The 12,424-nt window shown below is 39.8% G+C and overlaps 1 protein-coding gene across 1 annotated transcript in view; it reads left to right on the top strand.

Moving 5' to 3' along the window:
* The first annotated feature begins 5,160 nt into the window (after window positions 1–5,160).
* Window positions 5,161–12,424, top strand: part of LOC131954111 (uncharacterized) — a 48,097-nt gene continuing 40,833 nt past the window's right edge. The window contains exon 1 of the mRNA XM_059317634.1: window positions 5,161–5,199. The gene's annotated coding sequence lies outside the window, so the exon portion shown is untranslated. The remainder of the gene's footprint in view (window positions 5,200–12,424) is intronic.

Below are 12,424 nucleotides of genomic sequence, written 5' to 3'. Positions count from 1 at the left end.
TGATGAGGGAAACACCGCCTTGATGTTCGCGAACCACTCAGAAGTATTTCGTATTTTAATGAATAGATGTGCTAATCTCAACCAGCGAGATAATGATGGGTGGACGCCCCTGTTGCTGGCGGCTAGGTCTGGCAACAAACAAAACCTAACCTTTCTGTTAGACCGCGGGGTTTGTGTAAACCAGCCTCATATGAAAGGGTTTACTCCAGTAAACAAACGTCTTCATCGGTCCCAATACAAATAGGGTAGGCCTACCTCTTTACGAGTTTTTCAAATTTATATCCCATGTCAAGTCGGAGGCTATTTAGCGACCGCCATCTTCTGTCACCTAATGTCAAATGCGAGGCAAACGTGCCCACAATTAGGTCTTCGTTTCGAATGACGGTCTGTCCCAGTTCAGGTGAGTGAAAACTCAGTAACGCTAACCGTGGCCTCAACATTTCAGCCATTTAGTTTTTCACAATTGAATTCAGCAACGATTATTTAAGTTTACGATCTAATTCAGACAACAATGACCGTGCAGAAGCGCGGGGCCCTTTCAATCACAGGCCGGGGGCGACCGCCCCGTTCGCTAAGCCACCCCCAAACGCTCTAATGACATTAAATCCTGACCACGCCCCCAGTAACACGCAGCGCCACCTGAGAAATTTTTCAGCCACGTCGCTGATGAGCTTGTGCGCCGCGCAGTACGCCCAGGCTAAGTTTGGAAATAGCACCGTCTTTGGCATATGTTTCTTCTAAGTGAGCTTCTACGTGCTGACTAGCGTGGTGTGTGAATGATACTCAGCTAGATATTAACTCATGTGTATTTTAATTTGATGTTTAGAAACCAGGATAATTATCCAACATAACAAGTAGGCCTACATTGTGATTTAAAAAAAAAAAATTCAATACCTGATTAGATGGAGCCTATCCCTTAAGTATTTTAAAGCGCTCATCAGTTTGTGATTTTGATTGTATTTCGAGTACAAGAAAATAGTGACTAGATCTATCTTCTTTAAAAAAAATTGAACATTTAAACTGCTGTATGAAATAAAAAATCTGAGCAACACATTTCTCTTTTTGTGTGCTACCAATGTTAGAAGCTCATCACACTATATAAAACCATTTGCTTCTATCGTTATGGATATAAACTTCTTCTTAGCGTATGCTTACTGAGTTAGTGTTTGTCATTTCTTTCTGGGATAGAACTCCAATCAGAGATCTCGCCACACACTGGATATTTATTGCTGAAGATTATTGTCTCAAGATACTGTCTGGTCAGTGTGTGTCTGGTCAGTAAGTATCTGGTCAGTATGTGTCTGGTCAGTAAGTATCTGGTCAGTATGTGTCTGGTCAGTAAGTGACTGGTCAGTATGTGTCTGGTCAGTATGTGTGTCTGGTCAGTAAGTATCTGGTCAGTATGTGTCTGGTCAGTATGTGTGTCTGGTCAGTAAGTGACTGGTCAGTATGTGTCTGGTCAGTATGTGTCTGGTCAGTGTGTGTGTCTGGTCAGTATGTGTCTGGTCAGTAAGTATCTGGTCAGTATGTGTCTGGTCAGTATGTATCTGGTCAGTATGTGTCTGGTCAGTAAGTATCTGGTCAGTATGTGTCTGGTCAGTAAGTATCTGGTCAGTATGTGTCTGGTCAGTGTGTGTGTCTGGTCAGTAAGTGACTGGTCAGTATGTGTCTGGTCAGTGTGTGTGTCTGGTCAGTAAGTGACTGGTCAGTATGTGTCTGGTCAGTGTGTGTGTCTGGTCAGTAAGTGACTGGTCAGTATGTGTCTGGTCAGTGTGTGTGTCTGGTCAGTAAGTGACTGGTCAGTGTGTGTCTGGTCAGTGTGTGTGTCTGGTCAGTAAGTGACTGGTCAGTATGTGTCTGGTCAGTGTGTGTGTCTGGTCAGTAAGTGACTGGTCAGTGTGTTTCTGGTAAGTGCGTGTGTGTCTTGTCAGTGTGTGTGTGTCTGGTCAGTGTGTGTGTGTGTCTGGCCAATGTGGGTCTGGTCAGTGTGTGTGTTTGGTCAGTGTGTGTGTCTTGTCAGTGTGTGTGTGTGTCTGGTCAGTATGTGTGTGTCTGGTCAGTGTGTCTCTGGTCAGTGTGTGTTTCTTGTTGGTGTATGTGTGTCTGGTCAGTGTGTGTCTGGTCAGTGTGTGTGTCTGGTCATTTTGTGTTTGGTCAGTATGTGTGTCTCGTCAGTGTTTATCAGGTCAGTGTGTGTGTGTCTGGTCAGTGTGTGTCTGGTCAGTGTGTGTGTGTCTGGTCAGTGTGTGTCTGGTCAGTGTGTGTGTGTGTCTGGTCAGTGTGTGTGTGTCTGGTCAGTGTGTGTGTCTGGTCAGAGTGTGTGTCTGGTCAGTATGTGTGTCTAGTCATTTTGTGTTTGGTCAGTATGTGTGTCTCGTCAGTGTTTGTCTGGTCAGTGTGTGTGTCTGGTCAGTGTGTGTGTTTGGTTAGTGTGTGTGTGTCTGGTCATTTTGTGTTTTGTCAGTATGTGTGTGTCTGGTCAGTATGTGTGTCTGGTCATTTTGTGTTTTGTCAGTATGTGTGTGTCTGGTCAGTGTGTGTGTCTGGTCAGTATGTGTGTGTCTGGTCAGTGTGTGTGTCTGGTCAGTGTGTGTGTGTCTGGTCAGTGTGTGTGTCTGATCAGTGTGTGTGTCTGGTCAGTGTGTGTCTGGTCAGTGTGTCTGGTCAGTGTGTGTCTGGTCAGTGTGTGTGTCTGGTCAGTGTGTGTCTGGTCATTATGTGTGTGTCTGGTCAGTGTGTGTCTGGTCAGTGTGTGTGTCTGGTCAGTGTGTGTGTGTCTGGTCAGTGTGTGTCTGGTCAGTGTGTGTCTGGTCAGTGTGTGTGTCTGGTCAGTGTGTGTGTCTGGTCAGTGTGTGTCTGGTCAGTGTGTGTCTGGTCAGTGTGTCTGGTCAGTGTGTGTGTCTGGTCAGTGTGTGTCTGATCATTATGTGTGTGTCTGGTCAGTGTGTGTCTGGTCAGTGTGTGTGTCTGGTCAGTGTGTGTGTGTCTGGTCAGTGTGTGTGTCTGGTCAGTGTGTGTCTGGTAAGTGTGTGTGTCTTGTCAGTGTGTGTCTGGTCAGTGTGTGTGTCTGGTCAGTGTATGTCTGGTCAGTGTGTGTGTGTCTGGTCAGTGTGTGTCTGGTCAGTGTGTGTGTGTCTGGTCAGTGTGTGTCTGGTCAGTATGTGTGTGTCTGGTCAGTATGTGTGTGTCTTGTCAGTGTGTCTGGTCAGTGTGTGTGTCTGGTCAGTGTGTGTGTCTGGTCATTGTGTGTCTGGTCAGTGTGTGTCTGGTCAGTATGTGTGTGTCTGGTCAGTGTGTGTGTCTGGTCAGTGTGTGTGTGTCTGGTCAGTGTGTGTCTGGTCAGTATGTGTGTCTCGTCAGTGTTTGTCTGGTCAGTGTATGTGTGTCTGGTCAGTGTATGTGTGTCTGGTCAGTATGTGTGTCTGGTCAGTATGTGTGTGTCTAGTCAGTATGTATGTGTCTGGTCAGTGTGTGTGTGTCTGGTCAGTGTGTGTGTGTCTGGTCAGTGTGTGTCTGGTCAGAGTGTGTGTCTGGTCAGTATGTGTGTCTGGTCATTTTGTGTTTGGTCAGTATGTTTGTCTCGTCAGTGTTTGTCTGGTCAGTGTATGTGTGTCTGGTCAGTGTATGTGTGTCTGGTCAGTGTGTGTGTGTCTGGTCAGTGTGTGTCTGGTCAGTGTGTGTGTGTCTGGTCAGTGTTTGTGTGTCTGGTCAGTGTGTGTGTGTCTGGTCAGTGTGTGTCTGGTCAGTATGTGTGTGTCTTGTCAGTGTGTGTCTGGTCAGTGTGTGTGTCTGGTCAGTGTATGTCTGGTCAGTGTGTGTGTGTCTGGTCAGTGTGTGTCTGGTCAGTGTTTGTGTGTCTGGTCAGTGTGTGTGTGTATCTGGTCAGTGTGTGAGTGTATCTGGTCTATGTGTGTGTGTCTGGTCAGCGTGTGTGTGTATCTGGTCAGTGTGTGTGTGTATCTGGTCAGTGTGTGTGTGTATCTGGTCAGTGTGTGAGTGTATCTGGTCTATGTGTGTGTGTCTGGTCAGCGTGTGTGTGTATCTGGTCAGTGTGTGTGTATCTGGTCTATGTGTGTGTGTCTGGTCAGCGTGTGTGTGTATCTGGTCTATGTGTGTGTGTCTGGTCAGCGTGTGTGTGTATCTGGTCAGTGTGTGTGTGTATCTGGTCTATGTGTGTGTGTCTGGTCAGCGTGTGTGTGTATCTGGTCAGTGTGTGAGTGTATCTGGTCTATGTGTGTGTGTCTGGTCAGCGTGTGTGTGTATCTGGTCAGTGTGTGTGTGTATCTGGTCAGTGTGTGTGTGTATCTGGTCAGTGTGTGAGTGTATCTGGTCTATGTGTGTGTGTCTGGTCAGCGTGTGTGTGTATCTGGTCAGTGTGTGTGTATCTGGTCTATGTGTGTGTGTATCTGGTCTATGTGTGTGTGTCTGGTCAATTTGGGTCTGGTCAGTGGTTGCTGGTGCGTTCATTCGTGTTGTGTATATGTGTGTGTGTCGTAGTTTGTGTTTGTATTCGTGAATGTGCGTGTGTGTGTGTGTTGTTTGTGTGTACGAGTGTATATGTGTCTTAGCTTGTGCTCCTTTTTCATTTCCTTCATCTACTATTTTGTTTTTGTCAGAATGTTCAACATATGTAGCTCACAAGTGATTAGGTTTTCACTATGGTTTTCTTGTTCCATGCCTCGGATAATGACAAGATAATGGCTTCTCACCTACTCATTTAGCTGATGGATTTCCGTTGTGCCAATACCTGCCTTGTTAGTCGTGTCTGTACCACTCTGTTGGTCAATGATGCAAATGCTCAATTCCTATAATGTTGACGCATTTAACTGAACCCAAAACTTTTTTAACTGCCACTTTTTGACAGTCGTAAAGGATTATCAGCATGTTACAAACTTTTTATGAAAATAAAGCGATATCAGTTCGTGCACTTTCTATTCCAAAACTATCATAAAGAAGACATAGTTACATTATGAAACTTGTTGTAAACATGTGTTTCTCTGAGTAAGGAGCTTTTTGATTCTGTCATTTCAAGATCCAGTTTACTGATAAATCAACTTTCATATCGCTACTTTCACAATGTATTTAGGTACACAAACTGTGTATGAAGTTCCGATACATATTTATCAGAAAAAACCGTTAGAAGGAAGTCTCTAAAAAGGAAAAGGATTAGAATCTTACTTACAAACTAACACTGTACAGGTAAGGAAAATGTTTGAACTATTAATTTGTGTGTATATACTAGGCATGCGGCCTTCATTCAAATATTAATGTACTCTCATCATCACTTTTCGCTTGTGTCTAAATTACATAGGGCAGATGAAATATAATTCACCTCTTTTAAGGGGATGGTGTGGTCAGCATTTTGTCTACCTGCCTTTGTTTCCCTTATGTGAGTAAGGTACCCATCAGATATGCATTCACGTGTCCTAACCGACAACCGAACTCGAGATCTTCGTGCTAATAGCCAAACGCTCTACCAACCGACCACACCGTCTCCCTATTGACGTAGTTATTCAATCCCTAAACATCTGAGTGTAACCCCATAACTTTCCGTAACATAAATCCTAACTATCTTACGTGGATCAACCTATCTAGTCTATCCTTCATGGACCTGCCAATCCCATTTACTTTAACGTTCTCTTAAACCTGTATTGCTTACATTAAATCCACCCCACTCACCTTAACACTACTCTATACCTAGCCTTCATGGACCTTGTTGAGAACTGTAAAGTATTGCTTTTTACTAAATGAGGGTGATGTTTTTGAGTAAGAGATTTTTTTAGGTACTCCTAAAACTCGAGGAGTTATATATGTATATATATATATATATATATATATATATATATATATATATATATATATATATATATATATATATATATATATATATATATATATATATATATATATATATATATATAAAGTCATGAAGGAAATCGTTTGAAATAGAAATGGGGGATTATCAGGGATCTATCTTTAATGAAAATCAAGTGAGGTGACGAAATGTTGCCTATGCCTTTTGTTCCTTAGGAAGCCGAAATGAATGAAAAGAAGAAAATCTTAACCTGGATTCGATCGAACCCAAAAAGTTCTGTTAATTTTGCCTCACGATCAGATTTTGTCAGTGTGGACGGTAAAACCTTTAAGAAGGGTTCGGTGAACTGTTAGGGTTCAAAAATAATAAGAACCACTGATTTAGAGTGTAGCTTGTATAAGGTGCAAGCTTATTTGGTCTACTTGTGGTCGTTTCTTTAGAACAATTTCGATACTAGTATATAACAGCTTAAAATTATCAGTTAGGTTGAACACAGTAACAAAGCTTCAGCAGTCGTCGTGTTTTACCAGTTTTACCTCGTTTAGTAGGTCTAGTGGCCTGAACTATATGAAAATTGCAGTATTAGGAAACAAGCAATCAAATAAACCGGGAGTGATCTCCCCTAAACTTTCTCGAATATTCATATATAACACTACGGGGTATGCAACTCGGGATATAGACAATATTTTTATCCATTTTTAATTGCTTAAACTTTTTAAAAAAAATTCATAAAAAACGTTTTAATAACAAGCTTTTATGTAACAATGCACTAAAAAGTAGAAAATAAATTATAGACTACTATTTAAATAACTATAAAGAAAAGCGTGGGTCACTTTAGTATCTATTGGATACCTTTACTAATGTTAAGGAAGACACCCACGCTTTTCTTTATAGTTATTTAAATAGTAGTCTATAATTTATTTTCTACTTTTTAGTGCATTGTTACATAAAAGCTTGTCATTAAAACGTTTTTTATGAATTTTTTTTTCAGTACTTTACATGTTTTATTTACAATAGAGTTACATGACTAAAAACCATTGCGCGCCTACTGAACATCACGTTCAGTAGGCGCGCAATGGTTTTTGAACGCAGCCATTACGTGATGGCGCAGCTATTGAAGGTGATGACGCGTGTGGTGTGGTTGGCTAGACATGCCTACTAATTCGGTCCAAATTTTAATTAATTAATAAAAAATTAATTAGGCATCCAATTAAGTCAAATTTAGTTTACGATTGCATTGTCTGCATGTCTTGACCCACGTGCCAACTGTGAATCGTGTCGGTCAAGTAGAAGTTTCCGAATTTTCACTCCTGCGTTTCTATCTAGACAGACTGACGACAGAGGAAGTGAGTTAAATAAAAGCTTGTAAAAAAAAAATTCATAAAAAACGTTTTAATAACAAGCTTTTATGTAATGATGCACTAAAAAGTAGAAAATAAATTATAGACTACTATTTAAATAACTATAAAGAAAAGCGTGGGTCACTTTAGTATCTATTGGATACCTTTACTAATGTTAAGGAAGACACCCACGCTTTTCTTTATAGTTATTTAAATAGTAGTCTATAATTTATTTTCTACTTTTTAGTGCATCATTACATAAAAGCTTGTTATTAAAACGTTTTTTATGAATTTTTTTTTCAGTACTTTACATGTTTTATTTACAATAGAGTTACATGACTAAAAACCATTGCGCGCCTACTGAACATCACGTTCAGTAGGCGCGCAATGGTTTTTGAACGCAGCCATTACGTGATGGCGCAGCTATTGAAGGTGATGACGCGTGTGTTGTGGTTGGCTAGACATGCCTACTAATTCGGTCCAAATTTTAATTAATTCATAAAAAATTAATTAGGCATCCAATTCAGTCAAATTTAGTTTCAGATTGCATTGTCTTCATGTCTTGACCCACGTGCCAACTGTGAATCGTATCGGTCAAGTAGAACTGTCCGAATTTTCACTCCTGCGTTTCCGTCTAGACAGACTGGCGACTGACGAGGAAGTGAGTTAAATAAAAGCTTGTAAAAAAATAGAATAGGATCTCGTTGAAAAAAGAATTGCGCACCAAGTGAACGCTAAACAAAATGTGTATAATAGTGCAGAATATTATTAATACTTTATGAATTCACATGCGTTTTTGGAGAAATCAGAAATAGTGTAAATTACTACTTCCGGTCAACGAAAACAACTCAAAATTTGGAAGAAGGCAGAGAAAAATTATATCGTTTTTACTTACAAGTAAAATTTCATTTATCTATCTGAAATAGTACTCAAGTTATAGGCTTATAAAAAAAAATTGAACGTAGAAAAAGTTCCACTTCCGGTTATATCGCTGAAAAGTTGATACAGAACTACTTATTTGATATAATACTTGTATATGAGATTTCGTCAACCTAGCTGTAACAGTACTCAAGTTATCGTGTTCACTTAAACACACATAAACACATACACACACAGACACGGACAAGATTGCAAAACTATTTTTATTCCGATCCAGGGAGGTGTAAAACGTCGAGATTTGCAAAAATCTCGATTTTTTACTTTCTCGTATATACGAAGTATAGAGAAAGTATTGTAATCGTTTTACACCTCACTGATACGGAAAAACATAATTTTGGAATCTTGTCCGTATGTCTGTGTGTCTGTGTGTGTGTGTGTGTCTGTGTGTAAACACGATTACTTGAGTCCCGTTACAGCTAGGTTGATGAAATTTCATATATTTTATCAAAATCGTAGATCCGTATCAACTTTTGAGCGATTTCCAATAACCGGAAGTGGTATTTTTTCTACTTTGAATTTTTCAAAAGCCTATAACTTGAGTACTATTTCAGATAGATACTCAATTACGCAATTTCCGATTTCTCAAAAAACGAATGTAAATTTATAAAGTACTAATAATATTGCGCACATATTGCGCATATTTATGCACATTTTGTTTTGGCGTTCGCTTGGTGCGCTATTCATTTTTCCACTAGATTTTATTCTATTTTTAAAAGTTTAAGTAAACAAAAATCATGTCTATATTCTGAGTTGCCAACCCACGTAGTGTTAGATTAGAATATTCGAGAAAGTTTTGGGGAGTGATCACTCCCGGTTTATTTTTGCGCGATTATAATACTTTCTCCATGCTCTGTATACGAGAAAGTAAAAATAATCAATTCGCTACAATAAACAAATTTTCTAGTAAACAGGTTATATTATTCTTAGCTCTTACAATTTCGTCCAAAGAGTAACGTCTTCCATTCACCCGTTCCAATCCGCTATTTTACTGATCAAATAGCGGTATTTATTTCTCAGGTAAAAGTATCTGATCTCTCATGTTGAAGTTAAGATAATCTTAAGAATCTTACAAAGAGCTAGTCACATCATTTTTTAACAAAAACGGGTAGTGAAATCGTACAGTACGCATTTATACAATTGGTTTCTATTCTGAATGGTAAACGATTTATCTACTCACCTTTCCGGTGTAAATTCTTCATATTTACCTAAGCAAAAAAAGCGCCCCCATCACCTTTTTTTCTTAAGTTACTGTTATTCAATACCTTCCAATACAACTGGTTTCTTATCCCAGCGCTAGAATAGTTATCTATTCACCAATTCAGTACAAATCCTTGCGATTTTTGTTGGAAAAAAACGCCCCCCCCCCCACCCCCTCCGCCATCACCTTGTTGGACAATGTTGGACAAAGACACTAACTTTTTTTAATGTTACGCAATTGTACAAACAGCTTTAACACAATTGGTTTCTTTTCTAAGTGATAAAGGTTATCTACTTATCAATTACACAATCAAGGTAGAAAACAGTTAAATCAGTATGCGAAGGCTTGTACATTTCCTAACTTTAAGCTTATAATAAAAAAATGTAGCTTAAAATGAGCTATCAATTTTTTTGTGCCTCTTTTGGCGCCCCCTTGTGGTCGCCCCCCCCCCCTCCCCCCCACCCCCGATACGCCTCTAGACTGTGAGTCACACCACTGTGTTGTGATGTCCTACCTTTGTAGGCCTCCGAGTCACACCATTGTATCCTGGCTGTAGAACATGACGTCAACACCCCTCTGTGCGAGACTGTCTTTAAATGACGATCGTTAATTAACGTTTTACTGCTTATGTAGACAGGTAATGAAAACATTTCAGGCACCTGGTTAACTCAAGACAACAAGACCTGGATTAGGTCACCAAGACCCTATCACGTGATATCACTTGATATCACGTGTTGTACCAGTTCACACACACACACACATATACACACTTTTGGGCTCTACTGCTCTGCATTATTGCTTAATTAAAACCTGCTAAATATTACTGCAAAAATTCTTGACAAGATACATGGCCCGTTGAGGGAGAAATCAACGAGCTCTGGGGTTTTCGTCTTTTCTATACCAAAAACCCTACCTCAACCTCAAATGAAACCGGAAACAAAAAACGTCATTGAAAAGGGGTTTTTAACCAAAATAAGTATTTTAACCGGATCTGGAAATTTTACTGGTTGGATACGGAAATTTTGACAGTAATGGTAATTTAACAGGGCACGAAATTCCATTGAAAACTGAACTGAATCTGGAATAGGCACTTTTAACGGATCCTTAAATTTAGCCGGATACGAATATTTAGAATCCTAACAGGTTCTATATTTTACTTTATTCGCAACCTGCATTTTAATACGGAAACATTCATTTATCCGGTAACGGACATTGTAACGTGTAAAGATATTTAACCCGAAACTGAACTTTATCCGGGGACAAGTTGGACTCAAACGGAAATATAGCCGCAACCTTAAATTGAACCGAAATCTGATCCTTAATAGGTATGAAATTTAACTTGAAACCAAACTTTATTCGGAACCGGCATTTTAACCTTATCCGGAAATTTAAACTAAAACAAACTTAAAATAACACTAACCCTAACCGTAATCCAAATATTAACTCTTTCTTTAAATGTTACTTTTTTTCTACATACACTTTGAATATTGTAAGCTATCCTTCTTAGTCCATATGATTTCTGTTGGCATAGTCATTAACGATGTTAAAAATACGAGAATTGATGTTACGATATTTTGTTCTTGGTGGTCCTACTGGGTGTCCGCCAAGCCGCTGACCGATGACCACTTTGTGTAAACAGTGCTCGCGTTTGAGAATATTGATGAAGCGCCAGATATTAGGATGGTCAGCAGCAACTGCAGCTTGCATTTTACGGTGCCAACCCTCGACGCTGTTGTTGGTGTGAGGTAACTCGTTTTCCACCCTGTGGTGTATGTTCCAGATGTGAGGCTCATAAAGGGGAACAGCTCGGCCTCGACGTCTTACTCTTCCAATATAATTATCCTCAAAATAATCCAGCAGTTGTTGCATTTCGTTGGTATTTTCCGTACGTTCTCGAAGTTCTTCTAACACATCTATAACGTCTGCTCTTGGCACAAAAGCCAAAGCACTTATCATCCTTACCATGACGGCGGAATCTGCTTCATCCACACACTTTGTTTGAAATCCAAGAGCTTGTACTTTTCGGTGTAGGCTCTGTGTCAAATGATAAAAACAGCCTTGGATGTGTATGCCTTCATAACATTCAGAAACAACTTTCAAGGCGGATTTTTCATAATCCAGCATAGCTGAAATAGGCCGGGCGGCCGGCATTAGTTCTTTTAATTTCATAAAAAGACGGCGATAGGTTTCCGTCGTTTTGTGTGGCAGCAAACAGTACAGGCATGCAATGACATCGCCGCTGATGAGGGCATGAACTGTATATAATTGGAAAAATATCTCAGGGACAATGCTAAAGGTTCCATCCATAAACTAATGTAAAGATTGTTCTAATAAAGAGGATGATTCATTAGTGCCAAATATTAAAATTCTGTTTTTGTCGCCAACAACACTATCAAGTAATAGGAAATTCTCACAACTAGAAAGTTTCTTGTACTCATCCGGCAGTTCAATGGTAGAGTGACCGGTTGGAAGAGCATGTTGAACATGATTAGCTTGTCGCTGTTTTCGAATATGACGCCGCAGATGTGGAATAGGAACCATCTGCACAGACGCTGCTTCGCTGAGATTTTGCATCTCTCTACCAAGAATCTGTTGGGGTGTTTCATCTGTTTCCAGTGCCCTTTTTTAATAGTGTATTAAACTTGAAGAACGTCGCATTGTGTTACATTCGATGCATGTGTGTGTTCATGTAGAAATCCAACAAGTGTCGTTTTTAATTTTAATTTTTGCTTTGCATTCAGACATTTTTGTTTCATTTCCTCGACTCTTTTCACATTCATAACTAACCACACCTCCTGTTAAATCTTTTTGTTTAACATAAACATATCCATTGTGCATCATTTTTTGAATCCCGCGAATACTAAGAACTTTATCCATGCTTAAATAAGAATAACATAAATCTAGTTTCTCTTATTTTGAATCATAGACAGATTGAATATTTCAGATGAGTTGCATCTATAAACTAATGCGTCGAACGAGTCTGCCAAAAATATATACCCGACACCGCGGTAATGACCGACTATCAAGTAGACAACAAAAGAGAAGCCGCCTTTTGTTTGACGCGACACCGTGGGTGGCACGACGGTCAACTCAAAAGACAACGTCAAACGACAAACCGACGGACATCAAACG

The sequence above is a fragment of the Physella acuta genome, unplaced genomic scaffold (assembly GCF_028476545.2).
Source record: "Physella acuta isolate Inbredline_101_S28 unplaced genomic scaffold, ASM2847654v3 ptg000973l, whole genome shotgun sequence".
Lineage (NCBI taxonomy): Eukaryota > Metazoa > Mollusca > Gastropoda > Physidae > Physella > Physella acuta.
The sequence above is the reverse complement of the archived record's forward strand: the minus strand, read 5'-3'. Positions and strand labels throughout refer to the sequence as shown.